The following is an 8,633-nucleotide window of genomic DNA, read 5'->3' as shown; positions in this document are numbered from 1 at the left end:
TCCAAATGAAGAACAGGTTGTGGCGGCGCCTCCGTATCACAAACGCGACGAAATCTTTTCTTTCTTATTTTTTCTAGGACAAAAGTGAACTTATAGAGCTGGAATTGGGGGCGGCAGAGCCGTGTGGGCCCCACAAGCTTGCCCACCGCCACCAGGGGGTGGCGGAGCCAAGGCTTGTGGCCCACTGGCCCACCCCCTCAGGTGGATCTTCGCGCAGGTATTTTTCATATTTTCCATAAATGATCTCCGTAAAATTTCAGGATGTTTGGAGAACTTTGATTTCTGCACAAATATAACACCAAGGCAATTCTGCTGAAAACAACGTCAGTCCAGGTTAGTTCCATTCAAATCATGCAAATTAGAGTCCAAAACAAGGGCAAAAGAGTTTGGAAAAGTAGATAAGATGGAGCCGTATCAGTATTTCCCTCAGTTTGAGAACCAAGGTATCGATCAAGAAGGAGGGTCTTGTCAAGTCCAGAGTACCTGCGCAAACACAAACAAGCTTGCACCCAACGCTTCAAAGGGGTTTTCAATCCCTTCAAGATTGTTTGCAAAGTGAGATCTGAAGGCGGAAAGTGCAACGAAGTAAAAAGTGTAAGGCTGAAAATATGGTGTGGAGTAGACCCTCGGGGCCATAGTTTTCACTAGAGGCTTCTCTCAAAATAGCAAGTATCATGGTGGCTGAACAAATTACTGTCGAGCAATTGATAGAACCGCGCAAAGTCATGACGATATATAAGGCAATGATCATGCATATAGGCATCACGTTCGAGACAAGTAGACCGATACTTTCTGCATCTACTACTATTACACCACACATCAACCGCTATCCAACATGCATCTAGTGTATTGAGTTCATGACAAACAGAGTAACGCCTTAAGTAAGATGACATGATGTAGAGGGATAATCTGAAACCAATGATGAAAACCCCATCTTTTTACCCTTGATGGCAACAACACGATGCGTGCCTCGCTAGCCCTTCTATCACTAGGTGAGGTCACCGCATGGTATGAACCCAAAACCAAGCACTTCTCCCATTGCAAGAATCATAGATCTAGTTCGCCAGACAAAACCCACAACTCGAAGAGAATTACAAGGATATGAAATCATGCATAAGAGAGATCAGAAGAAAATCAAATAAGATTCATAGATAATCTGATCATAAATCCACAATTCATCGGATCTCAACAAACACACCGCAAAAGAAGATTACATCGGATAGATCTCCATGAAGATCATGGAGAACTTTGTATTGAAGATCGAAGAGAGAGAAGAAGCCATCTAGTTACTAGCTATGGACCCGTAGGTCTATGTTGAACTACTCACGCATCATCGGAGAGGTCATGGTGTTGATGAAGAAGCCCTCCGTGTCCGAATCCCCCCTCCGGCAGGGCACCAGGATGTGGCCCAGATGGGATCTTGCGGAGACAGAAGCTTGCGGCGGCAGAAAATTGATTTCGATGATCTCTTAATTTTTTCTGGAATTTATGGGAATATATAGGCGAAAGTCCTAGGGCAAAGGGCGTACAGGGGGCCCACAAGCCTAGATGGCACGCCCCCTGGCCGCGGGGTGGGGGCTTGTGGGGCCCCTGGAGCTCCTCTGGCTTGGCTCCCAAATTCCCCGATCTGCTTCCGTTCCAAAAAAAATCTTTTCGGGGATTTTCTTCCGTTTGGACTCCGTTTCAAAATCTCCTCTAAAAGGGGTCAAAAACACGGAAAAAACAGGAACTGGCACTTGGCACTGAGTTAATAAGTTAGTCCCCAAAAAATAAATAAAAGGCATGCAAAACATCCAAAGTTTGACAAGATAATAGCATGAAACCATAAAAAATTATAGATACGTTGGAGACGTATCAGAGTGTGAGGGAGGGAGCGCCATCCCGTATGGCGCAAAGTAGCCGGTGAACGGGGTCGGCTGTTACTGGGGGTTGCCGTGGACGCCATGGTCGCCGCGACCATGTCCACGGCAGCGGTCACCGCTGTCACCAGAGCTATCACCACCCCCGCGACCAGAGGGCGGAGAAGACGAGTGGAACATGCCATAGGGGCGGTCGGCAGAACAATCCGGCGGAGGACGGCCGACTGCACTGGTGGAGCCACCCAGGGTGCCCGCGTCAGATAGGGAAAACGCAGACGCGCTCTCCTCGCCGGCATGCTGTTACTAGGACTCCTCGGCCAGGGCGACGCGGGAGAGGACGGTGTCGAAGGGGAGGGACTGATCGCCAAGGATGACCCGGATGGTGTCTTTCCATTTGTCGAGGTCGTGAAGGAACTGAGTGGTGAGATCAATCTCAATGACGGCCTGGTCGATGTCCGCGAGCCCGTCGGTGAGGAGCTTTGATGGGGTTATAGTCCTAGGGTAGGGTCATAGACCTGCCCTATAGTTCCTACCCAAGGACTACCCCTCCCTAAGGACAAGGGCCTTAGTCAGTTCCGACTAAATTAAGGAATCCCCATCATCCAGTCGGAACTGATCCTCGATGACGTCCAGTCGGAGAGTAACATTCGGAGCATATCTAGCTAACTGACTGGATACCACTCGGTACACCGTGACCCCTGTGGGGGGAAACGGTCGTACGTTTCCAGGTGCATTTATTAGCATTAAGGGCATACGTTACCTATAACGTATGCATTCAATCGCCACTACTCCACCCCTGTACCAGAACCGTTGTGGAGGGCAGCGCACTCTATATAAGCCGCCCTCCCCCACTGGTAAAGGGGTTAGAAAATCATTGTATTCCATATTACACTCGACAACAAGCTCCGAGAGCATTGAGACGTAGGGCTGTTACCTCCACCGTAGAGGGGCCCGAACTCATACAACCTCGCCGTAGCTAGGACTCTGCCCATCTCATTCGTACCCTACACATCTACTGTCAGGCTTATAGCCACGACAGTTGGCGCCCACCTTGGGGCAGGCGTCTAAGCGACTTCCGGCGAGTTTGCGACTACTTCCTTTCGTCATGTCGACAGGTGGAGATTCGAGCATGGGTCACCAGATCTTCTTCGGTGCTCTCTCCTCCACCGTCGACGATTCGGCGTGGCTTCGGGAGGCACCTCTCGACGTCGAGGCGCTTCCCCGTCGTGGGGCCACGCACTTCCGTGCCGGCGCCCGCGGCGTTCTTCTTCTCCAACAATCGGCTCCGTTGTCGACCTGCACCTCCGTCATGCGCCGCAACAAGCGGTCCTGCCGTCCGCGTCTCCAACGTTGGGTGCAGCATGCCCAAGCGCGTCAGATCGCGTCTTCTCAAGTGGCAGTTCTGGAGTCTGTTGTGGTTGCCCCGCGTTCCCAGCGCTCGGGCTCAGTTCCGACTGAGTTTCTTTCTGAGTACGCGGGTCGCGGGCCTGCAGCAGAAGTACACATGGCCAACTCCAATGAAGATCCCCGTCAAGCTGGTCGAAGCGAGCGCGAGGTCGGTGAAGCATCCGGTGCACGCCGTCCACCTCGCCGTTCTGCCAGTCGACACACTCGGCGGAGCAACGTGGAGTTGTTCCGCATGCCCCTCCTCAACTTGGCTGCGGCTGCCAAGATAGCCGATTCCCTCCAGCCGACTGATTCGGAGGCAGGAAGGGGGATTGAGCAGATCCGAGCTCTGTTGCACACGACGTAGCAGCAGAATTCGGCAGTCTCCCAGTCGCACAACCGGATCTACAATAGTTTCGTCCACGCAAACACGTATCGGTCGGTTCACAACCCTGGATCCCATCAGCGCCACAGAGGCAGCCGTTCCATGATTCATGAAGATCGCCGCCACTCACGCACCCCTCCGCGGGGTGGGCCCTATGGGTGCCGACATCATGATGATCGACGTTCAGTCGGCGACACTTACGACCCAAGACCCGACGCGAGAGGACGTATCGCCCAGCGAAGAGTCGACAGGGATCGGGCTCACCGTGATGGTCACGATATGGACCGTCCGAGTGGAAGCAGGGCCATCGTGTCCGGTCCCGAGTGTTTTAGTCGAGCCATCCGCTCGGCTGACATCCCGCCCAACTTCCGATTGGCAGCGGGAATCAGTAAGTTTACAGGAGAGTCCAAGCCGGAAACATGGCTGGATGACTATCGAGTGGCAGTCCAGATCGGAGGAGGGGACGACCATGTCGCTATGAAGCACCTCCCTCTGATGCTCGACGGTTCGGCGCGAGCGTGGCTGAACCAGTTGGCCCCCTCGAGCATTTACAGTTGGGCGGATCTGGCCCGAGTGTTCATCAGGACCTTCGAAGGGACGTGCAAACGCCGTGCAGGCCTTGTAGAGCTCCAGCACTGTGTCCAGAAGCCGAATGAACCCCTGCGCGACTTCATCCAGCGTTGGACAACTCTCTACCACACGGTGGAGAACATCACCGAGCATCAAGCAGTCTGCGCCTTCAAGGCAGGCGTGCGGTACAGAGAGCTGTACCTAAAGTTCGGTCGAACAGGCGACATCTCCATGAGCAAGATGATGGAGATAGCGGCTTGCTATGCAAATGGCGAGGAAGAGGACCGCATCCGGAGCGGCAAGCACAAGACAGTCGGCGATGTTGACGGAGGTAACACTCGGAAGCAGAAACAGAAAGCTCTGCCCACACCGCAAGCAGAAGCTGCAGCCGTGACCAACGCCAAGTTCAAGGGCAAAGGGAAGGCGCAGTTTACCCCCAAGAAGAAGCCATTCAACAATCCCATCCTGGACCAACCTTGTCCGGTGCACACGAAGATGGACGAAGAAGGCAACCCCATATACGCGAAGCATACCACTCGACAGTGTCGTCTCCTGATCCAGGGGTTCAGCGAGGGACAACCGAGTGAGAAGGATCCTGAACAAGATGAGGAGGATAAGGAGGATCCGTTCCCCCAAGTCCATGCAACCCTCATGATTTTTGCTGACATCGAAAGCAAGAGTCGACTAAAGCTGGTGAACAGGGAGGTCAACATGGCCGTTCCGACCAACCCCAAGTTCCTTAAATGGTCTCACACTGCGATCACCTTTGACCAGCCAGATCATCCAGCGCATGTCCCCACCCCAGGAAGACAGGCTTTGGTCGTTGACCCGGTGGTGGAAGGAGTCCGACTGCGCAAAGTCCTCATGGACGGCGGTAGCGGGCTGGACACTCTCAAGGGAATGGGCATTCCGATGTCCAGACTCAGCGAGAGCAGTATGCAGTTCCACGGAGTCGTCCCTGGACGGAAGGCCAAGTCACTCGGCCAGATCGCGTTGGACGTCGTTTTCGGCTCCGACAAGAACTTTCGCAAGGAGAAGCTCACATTTGAGGTGGTGGATTTCCACAGCGCTTACCACGAAATTCTGGGTCGCCCATCATATGTGAACTTCATGGCACGTCCATGCTATGTATACTTGAAGTTGAAGATGCTAGGCCCGAAAGGCGTGATCACCATCACGGGCAACCATCAGCGAGCCGAAGAGTGTCTGCAGCAGGGATCAAGAATCGCCGACCAGCAGATGGCTGTACTCGAGCTCGACGAGTACAAGAAGACAGTCGACCCTACCGACCTGATGCGCTCAAAGAAACCAGCTTCTGAGTCCGCGTTCCAGTCGGCGGGGGAGACGAAGAAGGTCAGCATCCACCTGACGGACGACTCTGCCGCCCCGACGAACATCTCCACCACCCTCGATCCTAAATAGGAAGCCGAGCTCACCCAATTCCTCCGTGAGAACTGGGACATCTTCGCATGGAAACCCTCTGACATGCCAGGTGTACCCAGGGAGTTGGCTGAGCACCGACTGCATGTGGATCCCGTCGCTCGGCCCGTCTGAGAGCGCCTGCGCCGGTCCGCCGCGCACAAGAGGAAGGCAATCGGAGAAGAGGTGGCCAAGCTATTGGCCACCAACTTCATTCGCGAGGTTCACCACTCCGAGTGGCTCGCCAATGTTGTCATGGTGCCCAAGAAGGACAAGTCGCTCCGAATGTGCATTGACTTCAAGCATCTCAATAAGGTCTGCCCAAAAGACCATTTTCCGCTCCCCCGCATAGATCAAATTGTCGATTCGACTGCGGGATGCAAGTGTTTGTCATTTCTTGATGCCTATTCGGGCTATCATCAGATCCGTCTGTATGGTCCCGATGAGTTAAAAACAGCCTTCATCACCCCATTCGGGTGCTTCTGCTACATCACTATGCCTTTCGGTCTGAAGAATGCAGGAGCTACCTTTATGCGCATGATCCAAAAATGTCTCCTCGACCAGATCGGTCGCAATGTGGAGGCATATATGGATGATATCGTAGTCAAGTCACGCAAATGTTCCGACCTGCTGACTGACTTGGCAGAAACATTCGCCAACCTTCGTAGGTACGATATCAAGCTCAACCCAGCCAAATGTTCATTCGGTGTTCCCAGCGGAAAGTTACTCGGTTTCTTCGTTTCCGAACGAGGGATCGGCGTCAATCCCGAAAAGATCGGGACCATCGTCCGAATGGAGAGGCCGGTCAGAATACACGATGTTCAACGGCTCACAGGTTGCCTAGCGGCTTTGAGCAGGTTCATCAGTCGACTCGGCGAAAAAGCACTTCCTCTCTACCGACTCATGAAGAAATCAGATACCTTCGAGTGGACAGACGAAGCCCAAGTCGCATTCGACGACCTCAAAGTCCTACTTTCCACCCAGCCGGTTCTTACTGCTCCGCTCAGTAAAGAGCCCCTTCTTCTATATATCGCGGCTACAAATCAAGTCGTCAGTACTGTTCTTACAGTCGAGCGAGAAGAAGAAGGCAAAGCATACAAAGTTCAGCGGCCAGTGTACTACGTCTCCGAAGTCCAGACTCCTTCCAAGCAGAGGTATCCCCATTATCAAAAACTTATCTATGGGATCTATATGACTGCGAAGAAGGTGGCTCATTATTTCCAAGACCACTCGGTATCTGTCGTTTCTGATGCTCCGTTGTCGGAAATTCTCCACAATCGAGACGCATCAGGCCGAGTGGAGAAGTGGGCAATGGAGATGCTGTACTGTGACATAAAGTTTGAGGCCAAGAAAGCTATTAAGTCTCAAGCCCTGGCTGACTTTATAGCAGAAGGGGTAGAACAACAGCAACCGACCCACATCTACTCAGCTCATTGGACAATGTTCTTCGATGGGTCTAAGATGTTGAATGGCTCCGGCGCTGGTGTTGTGATCATATCACCAAAGGGCGACAAGCTCAAGTACATGCTGCAGATACACTTTGATTCCTCCAACAACGAGGCAGAGTATGGAGCTCTCCTCTACGAATTGCGCATGGCCATCTCACTCGGCGTCCGTCGCTTGATGGTCTACGGCGATTCGGATTTGGTGGTCAATCAAGTGATGAAAGAGTGGGACGTCAGGAACCCCACCATGACCACATACTGCAATGCAGTGAGGAAGCTGGAGAAGAAGTTTGAAGGTCTAGAGCTTCACCATGTTCCGAGACTGAAGAACCAAGCAGCTGATGAGTTGGCAAAACTCGGATCCACTCGGAGACCAGTCCCGAGTGATGTCTGCCTCGAGCACCTCCACCTTCCCTCAGTCAAAGAAGATCCCTTCACAGAGGAACCGGTACAACCCAAGAGCACAGCAGATCCGACTAAAGTCAATGTACCTGCTGTGGTTGATCTAGTCATGGAGATTATGGCTGTCATTCCCGATTGGACTTTGCCGATCATTGCATATATCCTGAGGCAAGAACTTCCAGAAGACGAAGTCCAAGCCAGGCAAATAGTCCGTAGGTCGAAGGCATTCACTGTCATTGATGGTCAATTGTACAAGGAGAGTGTTTCATGCGTTCTTCAACGTTGCATTTCCCCAGAGGAAGGGCAGTTGATCCTAGAGGATATTCACTAGGGAACCTGTGGTCATCACGCTTCTTCGAGAGCAATCATCGCCAAGGCGTTCAGGGCCGGTTTCTTTTGGCTGCAGGCACACGAGATGGCTAAAGATATGGTCGACCGATGTGAAGGCTATCAGTTCTACTCCAACAAGTCCCACAAGCCAATATCTGCATTGAAGACAATCCCTCTTGTGTGGCCATTTGCAGTTTGGGGATTAGATACAGTCGGACCATTCAAGACAGGCAAAGGAGGCTACACACATCTGTTGGTGGTAGTCGACAAGTTCACAAAATGGATAGAAGCCAAGCCCATCAAGAAACTCGACGCCTCAACAACTGTCAAGTTTGGCACGGACATCATTTCCAGATTCGGGGTACCTCACAGCATAATCACGGACAACGGGAAAAACTTCGACTCGGATAGATTCAAAGGTTTCTGTTTGAGTCAGGGTATCCGAGTGGATTTTGCTTCCGTAGCACATCCTCAATCCAACGGACAAGCTGAGCGGGCGAATGGGCTTACTCTTCAAGGTTTGAAGCCCCGACTCCTGCGAGAGGTGGGACACGCTACTGGCGCATGGTTACCTTCAGTGCTTTGGGGCCTCCGCACCACTCCGAACAGATCAACGGGGCGGTCACCGTTCTTCCTCGTTTATGGAGCAGAAGCGGTCCTTCCTAGTGACCTGCTTCATAATGACCCACGAGTCGAGCTCTTCTCCGAAGCTGAAGCAGAACAAGCAAGGAAAGATGGAGTAGATCTTCTAGAGGAGGAACGCGAGATGGTGCTAACTCGCTCAACAGTTTACCAGCAAGATCTGCGACGCTTTCATGCGCGTCACGTCAGGAGTCG

The sequence above is a fragment of the Hordeum vulgare genome, chromosome 1H (assembly GCF_904849725.1).
Source record: "Hordeum vulgare subsp. vulgare chromosome 1H, MorexV3_pseudomolecules_assembly, whole genome shotgun sequence".
NCBI lineage: Eukaryota > Viridiplantae > Streptophyta > Magnoliopsida > Poales > Poaceae > Hordeum > Hordeum vulgare.
The sequence above is the reverse complement of the archived record's forward strand: the minus strand, read 5'-3'. Positions refer to the sequence as shown.